The sequence below is a fragment of the Bos grunniens genome, chromosome 7 (assembly GCF_055505025.1).
Source record: "Bos grunniens cultivar Pamir isolate PY7600 chromosome 7, Bosgru_T2T1.0, whole genome shotgun sequence".
Taxonomy (NCBI): Eukaryota; Metazoa; Chordata; class Mammalia; order Artiodactyla; family Bovidae; genus Bos; species Bos grunniens.
In genome coordinates this window covers 26,731,215-26,753,629 of record NC_141171.1, presented here as the reverse complement: position 1 = coordinate 26,753,629, position 22,415 = coordinate 26,731,215, and the positions used below count along the sequence as shown (strand labels likewise).

At 43.5% G+C, this 22,415-nt stretch overlaps 1 protein-coding gene across 11 annotated transcripts in view; it reads left to right on the top strand.

Annotated features, from left to right (window-relative positions):
- Positions 1-22,415, top strand: part of MEGF10 (multiple EGF like domains 10) — a 480,748-nt gene that overhangs the window by 300,501 nt on the left and 157,832 nt on the right. For 6 of the 11 annotated variants that reach the window (XM_086410525.1, XM_086410522.1, XM_086410526.1 and 3 more), the window contains one exon: positions 611-1,640. The exons of 3 other annotated variants lie outside the window; for them this stretch is intronic. The gene's annotated coding sequence lies outside the window, so the exon portion shown is untranslated. Of the gene's footprint in view, positions 1-610; positions 1,641-16,756; positions 16,997-19,072; positions 19,220-22,415 lie in introns of all 11 variants that reach the window. 2 more of the 11 variants (XM_086410529.1, XM_086410528.1) reach the window with 2 other exon arrangements.

The window sequence follows — 22,415 nt, the reverse complement described above, 5'->3', positions numbered from 1 at the left end:
GGCCAGTCTCTAGAACACTGTCATATGGATCAATCAGCACTAGATTTATTCCTCCTTGTGCTGCTCTGGCCAAAGTTAGTATTCCTGGAAGAGAAGGTCTGAGGGGACTAGCTTAGGTCAGGTGCCCATCCTTGGACTCAGAAAAGCTGGACCATCCTGAATGACCTTCCCATCCAGAATGCCCTAAATGTGGCAGGGGTGGTGCCTCAAGAAAAAGGAAGGAAGGTACTGTTAACCAGAAGAAAGGGTGATGTTATCTGGTAAACATACAAACAGAAACAGTCTTCCACTGTTTATTTCCAGGGGTTACCAAGGAGAATAGTGAAGGGCTTCAAATACACATGCTCATTCATTCCATTCAAGTATAACTTTGAGCATGGACTGTTTGCTCTGTACTGTTACTGACTGGGGTTGCATATGCTTTTGAGGTCTCTCTAAAAAGAAACAGTTTATATTAATGTAAGGAACAGGAGTGCCTCATCTGGTGTGAATATGGAGCACAAGTCTTTTGGGGAGTGGAGAGGATAGAATTCAGCTTAATATTGAAAAAAGAAAAAGCTAACAACTTTCCGTGGATAAGTGTGTATCTTCTCATGTCATTCTCATGCAGGTTAATTGTTTCCTAAGAAAGAGGATGGTGATCAGAGAAGGAGATTCCAAAATTCGTGTCTCCCCAAATACCCAGATAGGGAAAAGCCTTTTCATCCTTATCGCTTTTCGTCTTTGGGTCTCCTGGGGTCTCCCTGAAGAGTCGGCAGAGGGAGCCATTCCCCAAGAAATCTCCGCCCGGGAAGTCTTAGCTGGCCTGGAGGGATTTTGCTGCTGGCCCGTGGAGTTCTCTCTCCGCTCCGCCTCCGTAAATCGGACTCTCTCACCCCACGCCCCACCTCTCCAACCACTTTGTTGCTGCAGCGAACACTTTTGTACCGCTAGGTCACTCCTCCCTTCTATGTCCCGCGGTTGCGCTCCCTCCCTGGCACCGCTGGGGACGTGCCATCCCCTCCTGCTGGTTGCTCGGGTGCTGTCCCCACTCCCCCCAATCTTCACAGGGGCTCCAGAACCTCTGGGGACTTGGGACTCAGACGGGCACTCTCTCCGCTACCCCTTGGTAAACCCCACGAGGTAACCCCAAGGTGTGCCAGTTTAGTAGCCAGACTATTGGCGCAGTCTCTTCGGGCGGTGGAAGCCGCTCAGGACAGGGACAACCCGCGATCGGGGCGCAGGAACTGGGCCGGGAGGATCCTGCAGGTCACACTAAGGACTGCCCGCCGCGCCCAGAGACCCCCGCCCCCCAGCAGTCTCTGTCCCGGCGGCAGCAGCTGCAGCAGCGGCAACTGCTCGCATCCCGCGCCAGGCTCGGGTTACTCCCCTCCTCCTTCAGCATCTCGGGCCAGACGGAGAAAACCTGACTCAAGTTTGCAGCGAGTACTTTCTCGGTGCGCGAAACCGGGGGTCTGGAAACGCACTCAGACCCGTCTTCGTTCCCGAGCCTCTAAGCCTGAACCAAGACTCCGAAGTATCGCTCTTTTGGGGACGCTGCTCGGAACCGAGCTGCGCCTTTTGGAACAGATTCTGTTTCTCCGCTGGCGCTGCGTCAAAACCCGGGGGAAAGTGTTGGGCTGTGAATCTCAGGATCTCGGGTAAGAGTTGGGCAAACTCCCTTCTGGCAGCCGCTGGACCTTGGCCGGATTGGGGGCAGATTTTCCTTAGCCAGGATACCCCGGGTGCCCCGTGAGGTGGGGCAAGATGGGCTCGGTCTGGCTTGTTTACTGGTTTCCAGGGTTTATTGTTAGTGTTTGGATTTGGTCTTGTACTGGGAGCTGGGTAGAACTTCTTGGAGTATTTTTCGTGAGATGCCCCCCTTACGCATCTTATTTTGCATAATTTCTGCCCTTGTATTTCCTTGTTTGTGTTGGTTCTCTGTTGACCAGTGTCATAGATGTGTGTAGGGAGACTTGGGAGACTGGGAATGAAACAGTTTTGGCGGGGTCCTTGCTGTCAGGTCCACTTTGCTTGTCCTCTGGGATCTTGTTTTCTGAACTTTTTCTCCAGGACTTGCTATTCAGATTGTGCGGTGGACTGGGATGTTCCCTCTTCCTGTGTTCTCACGGTCTTTTAGGGGGCATCAGGATCACAGGCTGGGTGACTGAAGGCCTCTCTTACCTGTTTGAATACCTGGTACCTCAGGGGATGTTGGGAAGAGTGGTTCTTCCAGCCATGTGTGAAAGTGTTAGTGGCTCAGTCGTGTCCGACTCTTGCCACTCCATGGAAGGTAGCCCCCCAGGCTCCCCTGTCCATGGGATTCTTCAGACAAGAGTACTGGAGTGGGATGCCATTTCCTCCTCCAGTATAGTTACCATGGAAAGAGCTATCTCCTATTGGTCTTTTTAATTCCTTGGATCTAGGACTTCTGGCCCTGGTTTATGAAAGTATTTTGTCTTTCTTTCTGGAAATGAGTGATACCACGGAGTAAATGAAATGTAGTGACATCTTTGATACTTCTTTAGAAAATATCCCCACAGGAGAATCCAAATTCTTCAGGGAGAGTTAAAGTTTGAGATTTTATTATTCCTAAAATGGGCTTCCCTGGCCTTTCTCCTTTATATTCTGAGCCTCACTTTGTGTATAGTCTTCACTGTATGTGATGTTTCACTTCTTATGGATGAAAAGACCGGATCATTTTTCTGATGTGAACACTCCAAGAGGTCAGCTTGCAGGGTACTTTTTGCTGTGCTGCTCTGAGGTCAGAGTGTTCAATAGAGGGGATGCTCTGGGACCTGGGGGCCTGGGGGAAACCACTAACTCTGCCACTATCCAGTTGTATGATTTGGGGTATTACTTAACCTTTCTCTCCTCAGCTGCAAAGTCAGAAAAAATCATAACAATGCTCATACCAGAGGGCAGTTCAAAGGATTAAATAAGTTAATGTGTGTGTGGAATGCTAACATGCCTGGCAATAGTAAGCACATATTAGCTGTTATTAGCATCATCATCATCATTATTATTCTAACAGTGTTAACTCGTATCGTGATGATATAGTTTTTGTTAGTTATCAGTAAGTTTTAGCCATTCTTTCTGTTTGGATGAACTTTGAAAACTGTGCTCATGTAGGCTTCACTCCCACCTAGAATGTGATGCATTGTCAAACTTTGCTCCGACATGGTCTTTGTATTGCTTCCTGCTGGGGCTTGTTTAGAGGAAAGGTGCAAATTGCAGGGCTGGGATTTGTAGAGGACAGGTCATGGTTGAGTGTCAAAAGGTGCTTGGTTAGCAGGTGGGAGGTGTACACTCAGTTTACAACCTGTAAACTATAGTGCCTTAGAAACGTTGCATTACTATGCATCCTTAAACCTTTTTTTTTAAAGAGTGTCAAATCATTTGTTCAATAAATATTTATCAAGCATCTATTACAGTTCAAGCACTGTTCTAGGTTCTATATTATTTAAATTTGTGTGCTTCATTTTAGAAATGGAAAAGCACAAGTATTTGCTTTATGCCTACCCCCTCCCCAGACACACACACACACAAACACGTTTAGAACTTCATGTGGCATTATTACTCTATAAATTAAGTCTTTAACACTTTTTAGCTCTAATGATTTCAATACCTGTTAAAATGAAGAGCTTATATCGCTGAGAGATTGAACAAAATATGCAGTATAAACCTCCAGCAGGGCGCTTTTCCCATCAGCTTCATCATGTGTGGGGAGATAGGGAAAGAACTGGGTAATCTCTGGTGTTCCTCTGGCTCTAACATCCTTAAATTAGCTGCCTTAGTTCATTGGTGGTTGTTTTTTGAATATCCTCTTTTTCTTTTAACATTTGTTTTAGGTTCATAAGTTATGTCACTTACTTCATTCCATGTCAGTCAAAGTGAATAATGACACTGCTAATAAAAAAAGAAAAGCATTTGACTCTGCTTGTATTTCATCAGCTATTCTCAGATGTATATCAAAAACATAGAGGAGGACTTGTTAAAAGTATTAGATGGACCTGTGAGAAACTGCTAAAATTTGACCATTTCTGACCCTGGTAAAATTGTGATTTCATGTATTTCTACCGAATATAAATCCGTGCTCTCTCCTCTTGGATTCAGGTGCAGTAAGTCCTGGGTGAGATGTGAAAAGTCTGCAGTTTTACAAGTTCCCCAGATGGTTCTAATGCTAACCCAAGCTTGCACGTGCTCATTTAGCAACCGCCGATTTATTTTCCTCATGATTGTTTAATAGAGTATTTGTAAAATACACATCTGATCATGTCATTTCCTTATTTAATAATCTTTGGCAAGTCCTCAGATGGTGTCATCAGTGTCACCTGGGTACTTATTGAAAAATGCAGATTCTGGAGCTTCACCCCACATGTAAGGGCCAGAAATCTGCTTTTGAGCAGATCCCCAAATGAATCTTGTAGAGGTGACCTCAAATCACATTTGGAGAAACACTGACTTATGGCATAAAGCCTAACCTCTTAATACCATACATAAGACCAACTTGGCATCATCTTCTTAGGGTTACTTCTCTGCTACCCTGTGCTTCAGCCTTTCGGCCCCATTGATGTTGATCTTGTTACTATTTCTTAAAGAATGCATTGCCTCATTCACTCCTCACTGTGTATGCTTTTCCCTCTGCAGGAAATGTCTTTTCTCCTCTTTTTGGTCTAACTAACTTCTTACTACCTACTCATCCTTCAAGATGCAGTTTAATTAAGACGTTTCGTGTGGAGCTTTTCCTAGTTATTTTACATAAACAGTGGTATCTCATGTGATTCATATTCTGCTTTGTGGATAATTTTAATATAGCATCTCTCATACTGTGTCAACTCTGTTACCTGAATTATTTTCCAACTGATTGGTGAGTTTATCATTCCTTATTCTGAGCCTCTATCCAAATGACTGGCGCATAGTAATTACCTAAAAAATACCTAAAGAATGTGGAGGAAGAATGAATGAATGAATGAATGAATGCATTTGACTTTTTATTGACACACCAAGGGTTTGAGTTAGTCAGACTGTGGACAAGCCATTCACGAATTCACAATTTGGCTAGACAGAGTCTACAAAGTTAATAACATAAAGTGGAAAAAGGACAAGATAGAATATCCTAAGAAGATTTATGAAACACCAGATGCCCCTGAATTAATGTTGTAAGTTCAAAACTGTATTCGTATTATGATTCAAGAGCTGAATTTATCATACCTTTGAGATAGTTTTGGTTGTGAATGTCAGGGCACTCTAGTGGTTTACCCTGTGCTTTTTAGTCTATAGAACACCTTTCCATTTGTTTTAATATTTGATCAGAAACATGGTGACTCATTCAATATTGTTTTTCTTACTTAAGTAGAGTAGGATGCAGTCCTAAAAACAGGTTCAAAGGTTGTGCAAAATCTTACATGTTATAGGGGATGCTGGGCCTAGAGAGAAAAACATATTATAAATTTTTAATTACATCTTGCCACTTAAGACACACTATTCAGTGTTTTCTTCTTTTTCTTTTTCTAAGTGCTCTTTAATTTTGATATTTCCTCCTGTTTGAGTCCCAGTTAACTTGTTCAAATTAAATAAGTACCTGATTCAGACTAAAGATTTGCCATTTGGGGCATGCCTAATAACTTCCATCTTCATTTCACGTATTAAGTTTATGAGACAAAGTCTTCTTATAATTATGGTTATGCTTTTAATTTTTTCACTTCCCACTCATTTTTTGTAATAATGGAAATATGTAATACTATTTTAACAAATGAACAAATTGCAGGGTCATGACAAAGATGGTGATGCTTCAAAAACCGAACTTTTAGCTCATGGGCAGCACCACCATAAAATAAACAACAAAGCAATGTTCATTCATAGGTTGATGTAAGAGATTTCCACTGACATAGAGCAGGAAGGTAGGAGCATCAAAGAATGAATTACAAATGTCCAAATTCTTTGGACTTCAAACAAAGCAATATTAAGAACTGCCTTGGCTCTCATTTTGTCAAGGATGTGTACCCAGTATTTCATTAAAAATATTAGCTTTAAGAATTAAAACAGGACTCATTGGCTTCTGTTAAGTCTTCTTTTTCATTTGTTTCCAGTATTAACTTTTTCTGCCTTAATTTAAGCTTGCATCTGGCTGTACTTTCATAAGTCTCTTAACTGATCTCCTAATCTCTTTATTTATTCATTCATTCATTTATTCCCTCTCTCTGAATTTCCCAAGATTTTATATTTATCTCAACTCCCTTTTCTTCCCAATTTAAAATTATTTTTCACTATAATCATTCTCCTTTTCAAAATAGTTTTTGCAGAAGATGAATGTATAGAACTTAATAAAAGGATTTCTTATACTATCAGGAAAAACTAAGATGCAAACCAATGTTATTCTCCTTGATACAACTTTATTTGTAAAACTGCAGGTCACCCTGCGGCTTCTATTTGATGACGTATACTTTGTGCCATTAGCCAGTCTGGAAAGTGTGAATGTGATAATATATCCTGTCATTATGGATGTTCATTACTAGTGATTTCCTCTCATTTCATTTCCAATGATTTATACTCCTAGATAAAGAAACTATGTAAAGCATTTTAACCACTTCAATTTCCTATTCAGAGGGCAATAAATGGTACCATCCCCCTCTTCCCAAGACAAAGAAACACAGTATTTCAGTATAGAAAGCCTCATCTTGATACATGTGTGCACAGGATTGGGAGCAAGGAGGCCCCATCTAGAGTGTGACTGCTAAAGCTAAAACTCCAGTACTTTGGCCACCTCATGCGAGAAGACTTGACTCATTGGAAAAGACCCTGACGCTGGGAGGGATTGGGGGCAGGAGGAGAAGGGGACGACAGAGGATGAGATAGCTGGATGGCATCACTGACTCTTTGGACGTGAGTCTGAATGAACTCTGGGAGCTGGTGATGGACAGGGAGGCCTGGCGTGCTGCGATTCATAGGGTCGCAAAGAGTCAGACATGACTGAGCGACTGAACTGAACTGAACTGAACTGAGCACTTTGTCCTTGACATCCTGTCCGAGCTGGCTGAGCTGCATAGACTGGCTTAGTTCTAGAACCTCACCACAGATGATCATTCCCGTGATGAGTCTTTGAAATACCTTCTAGTAAAGGATCATGCTTGTCTTTTAAAAAAATATGGCAAATTGAAAATCAAAACCCCACAAATTTAGTTTGTTGCACACAGAACAAAATAAAAGTATGAAATCTTTGTTTTGGGTCTAGAGGATTAATTCTACAATCAAGACGAAAACTTTCGATTATCTACTCCCACTGATATTTTGTGAAGAATACTTCATTTTTTTTCTTTTTTTTTTTTGCACAAGGAATCAGTGATAAAATGTGACTTTTGTTCTTTGAGAAAGTAATTAGAGTGAGTTTTATTTTGCCTCCATCAGATGTGTGTTTGGTGTATATAGGACATAGGGATACACACTATGTGTAAGTACCAAGATATTCGCCTTAAAAAATAGATGACAAAACTGCAGTGACGGTTTAAAGCTGGGTGTAGTGAGGGCCTGGTGTGCAGTTCTGAGAGCTGCTCTCGAGGGCTCATCCTAGAGAGAGGGCTGTGTGCTCACCAGAGGCATCCTGACAGTGCGGGGCCTTGAAGGAGAGGACTTGAGTGGATGAGGCATTTTAGACAGGGAAGTGTAAACACATGGCCGCAGGGATTTGTAAGACACCTTTAAGCAATAGCGACTAAACCCTCCCATAGGAGTAATGAGTTAACATTTGAGAACTGTTTTATGACGACCACGTCTGGGACTATAGGACTGGATTCTCCCTGCTTCCACAACACTTCTGTGCACTAAAGAGGCCCCTCACATTATACTGCAATTATTTTATTATATAAACCCAGTGTGCGTTAGGGCACCCTATTGAGAGTCAAGTAAAAATTGAGCCCCTGTTCCATGAGAAGGTATGAAATGAGAAAACCGTTCTTTCAGCCATTGTAGCGCTTCTTCGGGGGTGTGGATGGAGACAGGACTTAAGTTTCTTCTAAGATCATCTAGATCTGAATTCGTATTTTCCTTTAAGAAGTTTAATTTAGGGATGACCTTGCCACACCACTGGACTTTTAGCATGAGGTCATCAGCCCAACCATGGATATCACTTCATATCTACTTCATTTCATACAGTATCACCAAACATTCAACTCTAAGTGGCTGACTTTTAAGGCTGAAAACTATGGAGGAAATTCCCATCTTAAAACTTTGAACTAAATATGCAACATGCTCGCTTGTTGTCATCTGTTCAGCCCACCACTGGAGCTTTCTCACGGCTCATCCTTTGCTGAAGGTGCAGCCTCTGCCAGCTTGTGTCAGCACCTCCTTTTATTCTCCCTTATCTCCCTCTTCTTCCTCCTTGTTGTTCCTACCCCCAACTTCCTATTATCTTCTCAACAGTCATTATTATTAGTTTTTAACTTTCCTGTCGCATTCCCCACATTACTTGGTGCCCTCATTTTTCTCATCTCTCTCCTCCCAGTCATTCCTCCTCACATGAAGACTGGATCACCACAGTGTGAAGCACATGCTGTTTCAATATCCTCTCATCTCCTGTGTGTTCCTTGAACTGATAGGTGTGCAAAATCAGGCCATCAGCGAGGTGAGAAATGCTCGAGGCCTCTGCTTTCAAAGTTTAGGGGCTTAAGAATCACTGGCAGATACTGGCTTACCTCTAATTTTGATTTAGTAGGGGTGCAGTGGAGCCCAGGGCTGGGTATTTTTTAGTACTGTGGACGTCCCCAATGTCTCAGTGGTAAAGAATCTGTCTGCAATGCAGAAGATGCAGGAGATGCGAGTTTGATCCCTGGGTTAGTAAGAAGGAGGAGGAAATGGCAACCCGCTCCAGTATTCTTGCCTGGAGAATCCCATGGACAGAGGAACCTGGCAGGCTACAGTCTATAGGGTTGCAAAGAGTCGGACATGACTGAGCACACACTTGCAGGCAGGTGTGCCGCGTGGGGCCCAGGGCTGTGTATTTTTTTGTATATGCGCTGCCTAAGTGAGCACTGGGATGGGTGTTTCCGACAGGGTCTTCTGACACAGGTGGTCTGTGGGTACGCTAATAATCCTTGTTAGGGCTGTATTGCTCCAAAGGCACAAATGTTCTTTCCTTTTCTTTTCTCTTCATTTCTAATATTTAGTGACTTGGTCAGAGGGGGTCGGAGAGAATAGCTGGTCTGTGAGAACCCGTGCCTCTCCGTCTCTGCTAGGAGGGACAATGGCTGTAACACAACGCCGTTCATGTGACAGCCGGAGAAAGGAGCCCATTGTTCAGGGCTTGGCTGATGCTCCATTCCTCTCTGGCCAGCCATCCAACTGAGCTTGGTAGCCCCAAGGAAACAGACACACTTGAATCAGAGAGACAAAGAAAGGAGGTCAAGGCCTTCCACAGTTAAACTACTTGAAGCAATGTGTCAGATGTAGGATTTGGGAAAGAAGAAAGTGATTTTGTGGAAGCATCATTAATCTGCTGGTTTGGGGGTATGAGACATGGCATTAAGATCATCTCGGGTGGCGCAGTGGTAAAGAATTTGCCTGCCAAGGCAGGAGACACAGGAGATGCAGTTTTGATGCCTGGGTTGGGAAGATCCCCTGGAGAAGGAACTGGCAACTCACTCCAGTATTCTTGCCTGGGAAATCCCATGGACAGAGGAGCCTGGGGAGCTACAGTCCATGGGGTCACAAAGAGTCTGACATGACTGAGCAACTGGGCACACATGATATGGCATTAAAGGGACACAAGTCTGTTAGAAGCCCCAGCTGATATCTGGCCAAAGAAGAGTTGTTTCCTGCTATACCCAGTGACTTCTCTTATGGAAAGATTTTATTATTGATTTTAAAAATGTGAGATGTTCCTCACAGCTCACATGATTTGAGGATACCATATAGGCAAAGGTACCTTTCTGGGCCTCTTTTCCCCAGCTTCATCAAAGACAAGAATCTGATCTGACCTAAATAAGGCCTCTGATTTCAGAGAATGATTCTTTATTCTGTGGTATGGTCACCATGTGTATGATGTATTAAAATTTTCTCTCTAAATCTAGATTCAGATGTTAGTTTAGAAGCTGAGAATCTTGTGAGATTGAAATGCAGTTAAATGCATTAGAAAATTATTGATATGTTAGGGCAGTTATCGGAGAAGGCAATGGCACCCCACTCCAGTACTCTTGCCTGGAAAATCCCATGGACGGAGGAGCCTGCCAGGCTGCAGTCCATGGGGTCGCTAAAAGTCGGACATGACTGAACAACTTCATTTTCACTTTTCACTTTCATGCACTGGAGAAGGAAATGGCAACCCACTCCAGTGTTCTTGCCTGGAGAATCCCAGGGACAGTGGAGCCTGGTGGGCTTCCGTCTATGGGGTCGCACAGAGTCGGACACGACTGAAGCGACTTAGCAGCAGCAGCAGCAGTAGGGCAGTTATGAGGTTGGGGGACTCCCCAGATGTTAGGTAGATACCATTTCTTACCCCCAACTTTCAGACTGGATTCCAGCCCTGAAGGGAAAGGGTTGTAAACTTCCTGTAAAGATCTAATCCAGAGCCTGACAATTGACTACATTCTTTGCATCAGAAAAAGATTCAAATTTAAGGTCAGAGCCTCAGGAAAGGTCATGGACTTTTCACACAGGATTGGTCTTTTAGCCTGATTTATGAAAAAGTATGTCATTCATTCAGCCTTTGCCTCTTTTAAAGGGAAACTCAGTCCCTTGTTCCTGTGGATATTTGTAGGTGGCTATTTCCCCGCCCACCCTCACCCCCCCACCCCCCTCACCCCCCCCACCACCCTCACCGCCCCCCACCCTCACCCCCCACCCCCCCACCCCCCGCCAGTTAGGCAAAGAGTACAGCTTTGAGTGAGGCCGAATGGCAGAAGCCTTTCTGGTTGTGAAGGGTTGTGGAGAGCCCATTTACACAGTGTTCAGGCAGCTGCTGCTCAGTGGCTGTAGGAATCCTTTCGTGTCTGAGATAAGAGGTTTTCTGACTGGGAGTATCAGGCTAAAGGAGGCAGGTACCCAGGAGAAAGCAATACATGACTCGCTTGAGGTCACTTAGAGCTTCTTGTAATTGAGTCCATCACGGCACCTTGATTACAGACTATCATTGTGAGTCCATTAAAGGAGGAGAAGCCAAGTGGATTGCAGAGAGGCAAGTGGTTTATTTATTCATGTTTCCACTCCCCCACCCCCTTGCAGTTTGTTTATCCTTTACTAAGTGGATATTTGGTTTTTACCAAGGATAGAGATGCCTTTGAAGTGGAGAAGCGGAAGAGGAGACTGTTCTTTGCAGGTGGCAGAAGAATTGTATTCAGCACGCTCCTGATTAGTTAATGAATTCTCAATTCGTTGTCATTAGGCCTGTTAATTTGGCTCCATTCCTGTGATTTAGAGAGGCTCATCCCTCGGTACTGCGAGGGATGCGTACTGTGCTCTGCTTGAAGTTCTGTGTAAATGCTGCTGCTTGTGCTGAAAAAATACAGCAGTGATGGGTTGTCACATTATTGTGCTCATGTCCCAAGGAGCACATTTGATGCTAAATGCACTTTTTAGGCACAGGGTGCTTGCTGGGACTTATTTTTGTGTTAGGATTAAAGCTCTGGCCTAGAAGGGCTTCTGAAATGCTCATATTGTTCTGTTTAATCTGTTGTTCAGTCAATAAGTCATATCTGGCTCTTTGCAACCCCATGAACTGCAGCACGCCCGGCTTCCGTGTCCTTCACTATCTCTTGGAGTTAGATCAAACTCACTTCTGGTGTCATATCTCTTTGCCTTTTCATACTCTTGATGGGGTTCTCGAGGCAAGAATACTGAAGTGGTTTGCCATTCCCTTCTCCAGTGGACCCTGTTTTGTCAGAACTCTCCATCATGACCCATGCATCTTGGGTGGCCTTGCATGGCCTGGCTCATAGCTTCATTGAGTTATACAAGGTTGTGATCCACGTGATCATTTTGGTTAGCTTTCTGTGGCTGTGGGTTTTGTTCTGGAGATGTGGGATTATAGTTCTTGCTTCTTCTGTCTGCCCTCTGATGCATAAATATAAGAGACTTTTGCAAGTTTCCTAATGGGAGAGACTGGCTGTGGGGAAAACTGGGTCTTGCTTTGGTGGGCACAGCCATGCTCATATGAAAAGTGAGTGTTAGTCACTCAGTTGTGTCTGACTCTTTGTGACCATGGAGCCCACCAGGCTCCTCTATCCATGGAATTCTTCAGACAAGAATATTGGAGTGGATTGCCAGTCTCTTCTCCTGGAGATCTTCCTGACTCAGGGATTGAACCTAGGTCTCCAGCATTGCAGGCAGATTCTTTATCCTCTGAGCCACCTGGAAAGCCCCTTGGGGGCAGGGTAAATGGATGTGTTCAGCTGATGAGAATGTATTGAGCTATTTAATTTTGATTTGTATACATTTGTGATATATATTTTATACTTCAGTAAAAAGTTTGAAAAACTTTTAAAGCATCATGTTTAATACCAAATTATAGCTGTAACAGTGATGGAAAACAATAAACTCAGAATCCCAACTGTCACAAAATTTGGGTCTTGGAGGGGCTAAGGAGGCCTGAAGATTTAAACATCCTTTAATTTGCCCTTACTTCTATAGCCAGAAGAGCTGTGTGTCAGGAAGCAACAGACCAACACCATCATAGTTGATTGTTGTACTTTTCCAGGCAGCAAATCCAGTGCCTAAGAGGTCAGTAATGTCAGCAGAGCCCCACTCTTCAGAATCTAAAACAAAATCACCTCTCCAAGTTGATCGGCTAGCAAACCTTCTCATTCCTGCTTTCCACTCTTCTCCTGTTCATTGTAATCTGTCAGGAGAAATCAGAGAGCAACTCTGGGGCATGGATGTTTTCCTGAATCTTTAGATGATATCTCTCTCAAAGTCTAATATTGAAATGCTTTCATTTATTTCTTTTATTTTTCTAACTGGGACATAGTAAGATGTTGGCTCACCTCTCTCACTTTTTTCAGCCATCACTTCCTGAGCTGCAGTGAGCTCCAGGAGCAATACCTGTGATGGTGGAATGGCCCTATGAGCAAAATGATGTTTCCAGCATGTGGGTGGCCTGTGGTCCTTTTTCTGTGTAGAAGGCGTTATTCATCATCAATGTGGATTGTTCCGTGTACCTATTAGAACATCCTAACTTGCTGTTACCACATACAACCGATAGACTCAGATGGAAAAAATAGTTTTCTTTTCTTTTTTTCATTCCTGAAGGAGATTTTGGAATTGTTGGCTTTGAAATGGTTTTAGCACATCTGTGAGAGGTTTGAGTATCCATTCTGTACACTTCCTTTGGGCATTGGGCTTAAAGGTTCACTGTTGATTTTACACAAACACGTGTGATTAAAGTCATGAGCAAGGAGACAAGATGTTGATGGTCGGGGTCTACTCCTGGCTGACCTTGTGATTTACTGTATGAAATGTGATAACCCTGGTGAGGGTCCGATCTCCAGCCCAAACCCTTGTGACCTTGGCAGTCTACTTATCTTCTCTAAGCCTCTTTTCAACCCCTGTGAAATGCCAAGAGTATATACTTCAAAGGGTGTTACGTAGGTATGTAGTAAGCTCTCAATAAATCTTAGTTATTATTTAACACCAAATAATGTTAAATTAACATGTCTAGGAATAAGGTTTGCTTATGATTTTATGAGAGAATTACCCTTGTGCTTAAGTATGATTATATTAATTAAATACAGAAGTTAGAAAATATGGCCTATGATATACTATGATATAAACAATAAGGAATTCAAAATATTGTGGAATCAGCAACAATTAAATTTGCTTATGGACCTGAATATTTTTTAATGATGATAGTATTTTACTAAGAGAAAAGTTATTTATCTCTACTATAGAACCAAGGGCTTCCCTGGTGGCTCAGACAGTAGAGAATCTGCCTGCAATGCATGAGACCCAGGGTGGATCCCTGGGTCCAGAAGATCCCCTGGAGAAGGAAATGGCAACCCACTCCAGTATCTTGCCCAGAGATTCCATGGACAGAGGAGCCTGGCAGGCTACAGTCCTGGGGTTGCAAAGAGTTGGATATGACTTAGCAACTAGCACTTTTAGTCAATGAATTTGTTCTTTCCTAGTAAGATGTGAGCAGACTTCAGAGGGATTTGAACAAAAACATGTGGCAGCATTACTCACAAAAACTAAAAGATGAAAACCCAAATGCCCACCAACTGATGATTGGAGACTGGATACGCAAAATGTCATATCTCTATACAATGGGATATTATTCATCCCTAAAAAGGAATAAAGTATGATACATGCTAGAATATGGATGAATCTTGAAAACATAATGCTCGTGAAAGAAACCAGACATGAAGGCTACATGTTGTATGATTTCATTTGTATGAAATGTCAAGCACAGGCAAATCCATGGAGCTAAAAAGTGGATTAATGCTTACAAGAGGTTTATAGGAGGGGAATGAACAGTGATTGGGTCATGCAGGATTTCTTTTTGGGGTGATGAAATGTTCTGGAAGTAGATGGGGGTGATGGTGGTACAGTGTGGTTAAATGATGAATTTTACATCATGTGGATTTTACTTTAATTATTTTTTTGGCCTTTATTGAAAAGAAATGAGCAAATGTTTTGCCTTTAGATGAGATGTATCTGTATCAGTCAGTCGATCTCTCTTCACGATGTGTCTGAACAGCCAAGTCTTTGCTGCATGTTGGAGAGGATATTCAACATGTCAAGGCCTGGTACCTGCCCTCAGCACACTGCCAGTCTGGGGACAGGAAAGAATAAGGAAGCAGGTGATATCTTCTAAGTGAACCTGTCTTGGAAGAGGGAGAGATTACTGTGGGTTTGTTGAGAAGGCTTCTTAGAAGAGATGGGGCTTTGAAAGATAAGTGAGCATCCTGTAATGGAGAAGAGGGAGAGAGTAACCCAGTTGATAGAAATTCAGGGCTGGGTGAGAGTGGGTGAGGGTAGGAACAGGGGCAGGCAGAGATGAGCAGAGTGGCATGCTTGTTAACAAAGATACCAAGAAATAAAGTTGCAGGAGGTTGGAGCCAAGTTGGGAAATCTTTGAAATCTACTTACATTTACTAGGCAGTGATTATTAAAGGGTTATCATTGCTGACAGGAGTAGAAAATGATATAAAAATGGGGAAGACAATAAAGAAACTAATATAGTAATTTCACTAAATCTAATACAATCTGTTATTTATTTATTTAATAAATATTCATGGACTACCTATTATGTTCCATGCAATTTTCTATGCATTACCTAAGAGAAGCAAGGTCCCTGCCTTCTTGGACTTAGATTCTAGTTATACATTTCAAACACTGATCACTCTGTCCAGTGGACAGCTGTAGTTGAAAAGCTAAAGCACAGATTGTGCTATAATGTGGTTTAAAGTGTGGGTTCTAGAACCAGACTACCTGGGTTTGAATTCTGGTCTGCTCCGTGTTTACTAGATGTATAACCATGAGCCAGTTACTCCAGACTTCAGTTTCGTTATCAATTAAGCAGGGAGAATATTAACTTTCTCAGAGAGCTGTCCTGAGGATTAATTGAGATGATAAATGGGAAAGACTTATGACTTATCTGGTATATAGTAAACACTCAGTAAGTTTTACTTGATTGTATTGGATTGATTGATTTCTACTCAAGGATTTGTCTAGGTCATCGCCATTTTTAATTCAGTGAGGCTGTTGTGGAATCCTGGTGTGTTGCACCTCGGGTCTACGCTCTCTTTCATATGCTGTACTATTTTGGATATTGAACGTGTTGAATCAATAAGCATAGAAACTCTTCCTTCAGAACTCAGGAAAACAGTAGAGTTCCTCTCTCTAACAAGCTGCAGTTCTGATCTTGGCTTGGACAAAAGTTTCCAAATAATGTTCCTCTTGCAATCTGAATCACGAAGTCTTTTTGAACATCTTGGCCTGACAGATTCTGCCCTTTCAGTATTAGGAGTCTAGTGATAAGGAATGTGGTTGGTGCCTCAAACCTTATGGTATTGTCTCCCTCTGGAGATAGAGGCACACTTTGAGTTTAATTTCTTTATGTTACCTCATCACAAGTGCCCTGGCCACCTCAGCTCTCTGTGCCTCTGTGACCCTTTCTGTTGAATTAGGGTAAAATAGCCAGCCCCCGCCCCCCATCAGAAGGTACCTTCTTGGAATTTTTCTAGAAGTAATCCTTGGAGCTTGTGGGAAAAGACTGCGTAAAGTTTGAGGGCCCTTCTACTCTTAGCATAAATTAATTCTAGAATATAAATTTCCTGAGCACATGCGATATGTCTGGTTTACCATGCAGTCCCCAAATGGTCAGGCATAATGCCATGGACTTGGTTGTGTCTCCCCAAATTCATCTGTTGAAATCCTGTCCCCTCAGTGTGACTATATATAGAGATGGGACCTGTGAGGAGGTGATGAAGACTAAATGAGGTCATGATGTGGGGCCCTAATCATGTAGAGCTGGTTCCCTTATTAGAAGAGGAGGAGACCCTAGAACTCTCTCTTTCCATCATGTAAGGACACAATGAGAAGGGGGCCATCTGCAAGTCAGGCAGAGAGTTCTCCGCAAGCCTGAATTGGCCAGCACCTTGATCTTGGACTTCCAGAACTATGAGAAATAACTTTATATTGTTAAGTCACCCAGTCTGTGGTATTTTGATATGGCAGCCTGAGTAAACCAAGACATGTAAACATTTTCTTTTTTTCTTCCCATTCCCTCCCTTACTTTTTTCCTCCCTCCCTTCTTCTTCTTGCCTTCCTTTCCTTCTTTCTTTCATAGAATAGGAACTCAAGCATTTGTGGGCTTGACTAATTTTGAGATTATTCAGAACTATGGGTATAGAAGAATAACATGAAGAAGAGAACCTGACCCGCCATCCTATTGAATGGATAATCTTGACCTTGTCTCCCACTGTACACCAGCGAGGCCACGAGGTCGCATCATTGCTTGATGAGAAACTTTCTCCAAGACCTCATCTTTCCTCTACTGGAGATGCTAATGAGTGGTGAATAGTCAAGAGTGAGTGAGAACCATTGTCTGAAGGATGTGCGGGGAGGGAAGGGGTAGACAATTTGTGCTTTGGACTTTCAGGTTTTGAACAGTTGACTTCCTAGCTATCCTTTCATAGGAGGCAGAGGGATTGAAGTGGTGAGAGTGTAAAGGGAGGGTCAATAATGGAGGCTGTGCCAGCCAGACAGCACCTCACCTGGGCCAGGAGAGGTCAGGTGGATTCTTCCACGGAGGACATCCCCCTTCCAAAAGGGTGCGAACTCTGCCTAAGCCCAGGCAAGGACTCAAGTGCAGAGAGTTCCTGGGGACAGCTAGCCAGATGGTCTACTTTTATTTTGGTGAAGACCCGCCTGGAGCAAAGACACTTTTCTTCCACTATTAAAAAACAAAAGCAAAAAGCTTATGGTGTGGAGCTCTGCCAAGGTAGGGCAGGGGAAAATCCTGGCCTTGTGTTTTCAAGGCAGGATGCAAATGATGCTTTGTAGTTTGGTTTGTGCAGCCACTGGGGATCATTCCGCGGGCCTCCCCGCAGCCCATCACTGCTGTAGAGTAATTTTTATGATTGTGATCATCATCCTATAAGCTCACCCTCTAGGTCCATTTGTCACCTTCCAGAGTAATTGTCTTTGATTGAGGATATTGTATTGTTACAGCATCCAGAGAGCTTCTGAAAGTGATCCCCTAAATTCGCTTTTAGAATTTGAAGTGGGTACTTATGTGCAGCCCCCTCCCTAGAGGACAAAACTCCGTTCTTTCTGAATTTGCAGAGTTCAGGCGGGGCAGACAGGGACTCCTCTCTATCCCTGGAGGATTTCTTAGAGCTTGATCTGAGGAAGCTCTTGTGTAGTTGGGAGAATTTGAAAGAGCCTTTTTCATTTCTTGGCTAGGTTGTATGGTGTGTGTGAAAACGAGGCCGCATCATTAGGGCCCCGGTGGCATGTAGATTCCTCCCCTGGCACAGGAGGAGACCTCGGTGTTTGCATGGGTTGGTGGGTGCTGCACCTCGTCCGTTTCCTTTGTTGGGGAATGTGTCAGGTTCTGCTGCTGAGGAGGGTGGCAACCACAGCCTGGCAGGCAGATTTGCAGAACAAAGTGTCAGTCAGTAAACACAGGGCTTTGGAAGCCAGGCGAGTTTTGCCATGGAGTTCTAAGAACCAGTTCTTTAAAACAAAAACAGCTTCGCCATCTGTCTAGGCATTGGATCCACCGCAAGGAAGACTGGAGGCAGAGCAAACCTATGGGGAACCACGGCGGGCTTTCTTCTGTGGCCTCTTCTCTGAGATGTGAGATGACCTCTGCCAGGCTTTGACTACTGTGCCCACAGAGAAAAAGCCATGTGCAGTGACCGTCCCGCTCGTTCTTTGTGTGCTGCAGTTATTGGCAGCTGAGCAGATGGGAAAGTGAAGATGCCTGTGGGAGGTCAGAGTCAGGCCCCAGGATCATTGTTGAAGGCCCAGCGGGAACCCCATGGTTAGGGGAAAGAAGTCCAGATGAAGCAAAATTGCTTAAAGAGAGGGGGGCTTTTAAGAGTTTCACTTCATTGATTTGGTTCAAGCTTTACCTTAAATGTACTTCCTGCTGAGTTGTGGGAGGTGATGGGATCACCCAAATTTGAAATTCCAGCATTACTCATGAGTGTAGCTGCCCACTTTTAGAACTGTATCACTTTGAGGTAGTTTTTTGTGCTTTCTCCTCTTGGTGCCAATGAAAAGCATACACAGTAATGTGAATCTCAAGATTAGTGTCACTAATCCGTATCTATCTGTCTGTCTGTCTATCTTCACACACACTGGAAAAGGGAATGGCAACCCACTCCAGTACTCTTGCCTGGGAAATCCCAAGGACAGAGGAGCCTGGTGGGCTACAGTCCATGAGGTTGCAAAGAGTCAGACATGACTGAGTGACTAACACACACATATACACACACACTTGCATGGCCTTGAGTGAAATAAGCAAATACTTCTAGAGTACGGGAGCATGCTCAGAGCCCTACTAGGTGGTCCAGAATAGTAGGGTGATCAATGAATGCATCTGGAGCCTGGAGTTCTTGACTTGAGATCTAAATCCACCACTGTTTGATCTTAGGTACCTAAAAACCTGTCTCATGCCTGATTTCCTATTTATGAAATGAAGAGGTCAAAAAGGTCCTTTGCAATGCCATGACCTTGACCAGGAAGCCTCGGGGGCGAGTCTGGAGTGCAGGATATGGCTGAACGGGCAGGTGAGACTAAGGTGGGTGAGGCTTAGCGCTGGCAGCGAGCAGAGCTGTCTGAGGGGCTTGGCACCGAATGGAGGAAGCACGATTGTGTGGCTCACAGAGCTTGATCCCCGTCCCTTCTCTGCCCTGGAGGAGCCTGGGATGAGTCTGGGGACGGCTGCCTTCCTGGGGACCCTTCCTCTGTACTGGCTCCTGGTTACTGCAGAGCTGGGCCCGGACATATGGAACTTAAAGCACAACTTTAGCAAAGTCCTCCATTATGGCTAACATCACACCAAATCTAAACTACCTTCTTCTATCCACGATGGATGTATTTTCTTCTACTTCGTTATGACAGATCTTCAGGAAAAACAGGTACAAATGTGCTTTCTGTTTCTCTTTTAAAAAAATCTACACATATATTAAAAAAAAAAGAAGAAGAAAAGAAAGTGTTAGCATTTAAAATCTGATATCTGCTACTGTTCCCCAAGAGACTGTGAAGAGAGTGTCTGGTGGCGGCACAGAGCCCTAGTTCAGGATTGTGGAGTGGAAAGGCCAGTCCTGCCCCTCTGGGTAACAGAGACCCGGGACTGTCTAATCCACGCCACATGCAGTGACCTGAACGGACCCTGCAGAACAGAAGGCTTGCTGTCTCCTTGCCGAGCAGTTGCTCCGAAGCCCCGATACAGCTGTGGCTGGCTTTGTGGAGAAGTGCAGTGGGACTTGATCTTTTAATCTCCTCTCTCCCTTATAGGTATTATAAATAACAACTGTTCTGTAGGAGTACCTGCCAGAAGGGATTGAGATGTGCATTCTGCACTCAAAAAAGCATTGTTTTGTGTCATCTTAACTTCATTAGTTATTAGACGAGTTGGCGGGGGCGGAAGGGAATAAAACTCCAAAGCAAAGCTACTTTGTTTTGTTTGACCCAGAAAATCCAAGCGCAGGAATTTAGAATTGAAGTCGAGGAAGGCAAGTTACTCAGTTTTAACCTCAAATTCCTGATAACTTCTCCGAGAAAGTAAGACGTGCACACCAGTCCGCATCCCTAAGTTCATTCATTGCGAGTTAAACAAGTGAAATGGAGTTTTGAATTCAGGCAGACAGGGGTCGAGAGCTGGGATTCTGACAGGCACAGGGGCTTCAAAATGTTAGATGCCCTTTGGTTTCCATTTGCTTAAAGTTGAGAGAGAGCGCGCTAAATTGTCTATTTTGGCTTCTGTTGGTGGGTTCCGGAGGAATCGTCTTCTGTTTAGAGCTCTCTAGGAGAGCAGAAAGGGGACATTTTGCACCCCTAATCCTGCAGAGTGGGACTTCCCTGGTGGAATCCTGCAGAGAAGGCAGTGGTGGCACTGAATAGGCACAGGATCACTCTGTTGTTATTGTATTACTGACGTGTCCCTCCTTCCACCCTTGAGTTCTAGCGACTGGCTTACGGTCCCGTGATCTGTGGAAGAATGCACAATGTGTGTTTAAATCATGCAGACAGGTGAAAAAAGAAAGGCAAACAAGAAGTCCCTACCTCTTGGACAGGTATCTGTTACTCACTCCTTAGAACTTGGCTTAGTTCCCCTTACTTCTTTTTTTAAATTGTGATAAAAGAGGTGTAACGTTTGCCATTTTTAAGTGTACTGCTGTGTGGCACTAGGTTTACTCCTGTTCTTGTGCAACTATCGCTGTCACCATCTGCAGAACTTTTTCATTTTCCCAGATGGAAACTCTTCACCCATTAAACAGCAAATACTGATGTCCCTGTGACCCCCACCCTGGCAACCACCGTTCTATACTTTCTGGCTACTGATGTGACTACTTTAGGTATCTCAGTCAGCTCAGTTCAGTTCAGTTGCTCAGTCGTGTCTGACTCTTTGCGACCCCATGAATCGCAGCACGCCAGGCCTCCCTGTCCATCACCAACTCCCAGAGTTTACTCAAACTCATGTGCATCAAGTCGGTGATGCCATCCAGCCATCTCATCTTGTCATCCCTTTCTCCTCCTGCCCCCAATCCCTCCCAGCATCAGGGTCTTTTCCAATGAGTCAACTCTTTGCATGAGGTGGCCAAAGTGCTAGAGTTTCAGCTTTAGTATCATTCCTTCCAATGAACACCCAGGACTGATCTCCTTTAGAATGGACTGGTTGGATCTCCTTGCAGTCCTAGTATAAGGGAAATCATACAATATTTATGCGTTTGTGGCTGGTTTGTTTCACTTAGTGTAATGTCTTCATTTCTTTCATGTTGTAGCATGTGTCAGAACGTCCTTTTTTAAGGCTGAATAATAAGGAATGATGCTAAAGCTGAAACTCCAGTACTTTGGCCACCTCATGCGAAGAGTTGACTCATTGGAAAAGACTCTGATGCTGGGAGGGATTGGGGGCAGGAGGAGAAGGGGACGACAGAGGATGAGATGGCTGGATGGCATCACTGACTCGATGGACATGAGTCTGAGTGAACTCTGGGAGTTGGTGATGGACAGGGAGGCCTGGCGTGCTATGATTCATGGGGTCGCAAAGAGTCGGACACGACTGAGTGACTGAACTGAACTGAACTGAATATTCCGTTGTATAAATATACTGCATTTTGTTTATCCATTTATCCATTAGTAGACATTTGTATTACTCCTACTTTTTGGATATTGTGCATAATTCTGTTATGAACATTGGTGTACAAATCTGTTTGAGCCACTGCTTTCAAACCTTTTAGAGTATTTACCTAGAAGTAGAATTGTATCATATGGCAATTTCATGTTTATTTTTTTAGTTAATTGAAATAGCTATACTGTTTGCCACAGCAGCACAGTGTTTAACATTCCCACCAAGAATGCACACGTTTCCAAATTCTTCTCATCCTTACCAACACTTGTTATTTTCATTTTTTTTTTTTTAGTTTTGTGTTTTGATAATAGCAATCCTAATGGATGTGGAGGGGTATCTCATTGTTTCAGTTTGCATTTTCCTAGTGATTAGTGATGTTGATCATCTTTTCCTGAGCATATTGGCCAATACTGTATCTTCTTTAAAGAAATATTTATTCAAGTTCTGTGCCCATTTTTAATTAAATTATTTTTTGTTGCTGAGTTGTTAGTCTTTGTTTTTTTAATAGTCTAGATATCGATCCCTTATCAGATATATAATTTGCAAATATTTTTTCCCATTGGGTGGGTTGCCTTTTCTCTGTTGCTAATGTCCTTTGATTAAAAAATAAAGTTTTTAATTTTTATGAAGTCCAGTTTAC